Raw genomic sequence first — 2,178 nt, 5'->3', positions numbered from 1 at the left:
TTTTTGCAATAACTTTTTTGTTTATTAACCGATTTTAATTTAACCAGTCTCATTTTGTAGATAATTTTACTCCCTATAAGCTGTCTGTGAGTCACTTTTCGCTAAAATTGATGGTTTTCCCTGCAAAGTGAAAAAACTGTTTTCTTCACTTATTTGTTTAAATAGAAAAGTTAGCTAATAAAAGTTTTTGACTCACGAGACGAGAGATGTCTTGTGTTATGTTCCTTTAGACAATTTTACAATAATCTAGCGGATAGGACTTTTTTCGAGTAAAAATTTAATTAGCTTGGTCTAGTTGCCGATAACTTATGGATTTGAAAATTTTTTCCAGCTTAGAACTCGGAAAAACAAAGTCGCTGGATTAAAGATTATTGCTAAATTGTTTATAAATTAACGGTAAATGCTGAGAAACTTTGACCGCTTATATCACGAGAACCAATAAACGGAATTTAACTTTTAAAAAAAAAGAAGCGTCTTTCCGAGTACTTTAAAATTCCAGTTTTTGAAAAAAACTAAATTGCAAATTGATAAATGTAATCTAATCGTTTAAAAATAAAAAAAAGAGTGTTAACTTTAAAAATTTACTGTGACTGATTTCAATTTTTCAAAAACCATTTGAAAGGTTGAGCGGTCGTTTCTATGTGAAAAAATTTTCAAGTATCTAGATGCTTTATTTGAGGCTGTGCAACATTTTGAAAATTCGAAATTTTTTTTTCCAAAATTTTTTTCAAAAAATTGTTTTGCGAAAACTATCTAACCGATTCTAATGAAATTTGATGTGTTGTTTTATTATACTCTATAGTTTTTTTTACCAAAATTAGAATGCCCTCGGAGCAATTAAAATATTTAAAAAAATTATCCAAAAAAACTTGATTATTTTGCCTTTTTTCATCAATAATTGCTATTTTGCAACATCGGTAATAAATTTAAACATTTTTAATTTATAGTATATTGTGCTAAGTTAAATTCTAAAGCTTTTTTCCTCTTCAATATTCTTCCAAAATGAATAGGTTCCAAGATATCAGTAAAAAACTCGGCTAAAATAGAAATTTTTTAAAATTTTTTAAACATTTTTGCAATTTAGAAAGTGTTCCGGACCTCGCCCAGATCTAGAGATCTAAACTTTTATTATGTGAGTTGTACTGAAGGTAATGCAGCAAAAATTAGCTTGCCCCCTCTTACTTCCAAGATGTGGGATATTTCGACAAATCCGCCCTGATCTAATCCTGCTGTTTGTAATTTTGAAAAATGACTATAAGCTATTTACATACATTTAAATTCACTCTTTATGTAAATGTTGAGGAAAATAGTGCGTAAATTTTGAGTGAAATTTAGACGAAAAAATAAAAATAGTCTTATTTTTGTTCTCTAGAGAGAAAAAATGTCATTTTATAGAAACAACCACAAATTTAACTTTAATTTCCCGCATACAGTTTAAATGTTATAAAAAAATTTATATATACTTACTTGGTCTGTCAAAATCCTTCAGAAATTTCGTATTTGTTTTCTGTTTACAGACACATGAAATATCTAGAGATCCACCAGTTTTTCGCTATTTATATCTTTTTATTTGCACGACGTATTAGATAAAAGGTAGATAACCTGATATTATTGATTATTGGTGATTTCCTGGAATTTATATTTGCACATCGATATGGTTCACAAAATAACACATCTTTTCCGATATAGAAAAAGTTTGTCTCTTAATTCCACTGTCAAGCTTCTACATGGTGTTAATCGATTAGAAAAGTTCCAACGAATTCAGCGGATTGGAGGTGATCTGTAGACAGTTATTTTTTTTTAATCATCTAAACACATTCGACGACATAACCGGAATTTACGGAATAATAGACATTTAGGTATACAGGGTGGTCCGAATTTTAACAGGAAACTTCGTGGGTAGATGGATCTCTTTAAAATAATATGTGTTTGCCTTATAAACATAGGTCTGGAACGGCCCCGTTTTAGAGATACAGGGTGTTGAGGTTTAAAAAAAATGATTTTTTTGTTTATATCGCACACTACCTCACAGGTGGTGTAGAAAGGAGTGTAAATAATTTTGTTGATGTGCTTACAAATTGCACTTACTTTTAAACATAAACAAATATTCTTGTAATATTATCGTTAGAAGTGTCTGCCACAAGGGGATTGTATTGGTATGAATAACTTGAGAACGGC

Source organism: Anoplophora glabripennis, unplaced genomic scaffold (genome assembly GCF_000390285.2).
Source record: "Anoplophora glabripennis isolate ALB-LARVAE unplaced genomic scaffold, Agla_2.0 scaffold565, whole genome shotgun sequence".
Classification (NCBI taxonomy): domain Eukaryota; kingdom Metazoa; phylum Arthropoda; class Insecta; order Coleoptera; family Cerambycidae; genus Anoplophora; species Anoplophora glabripennis.
This window is presented reverse-complemented; position numbering follows the sequence as displayed.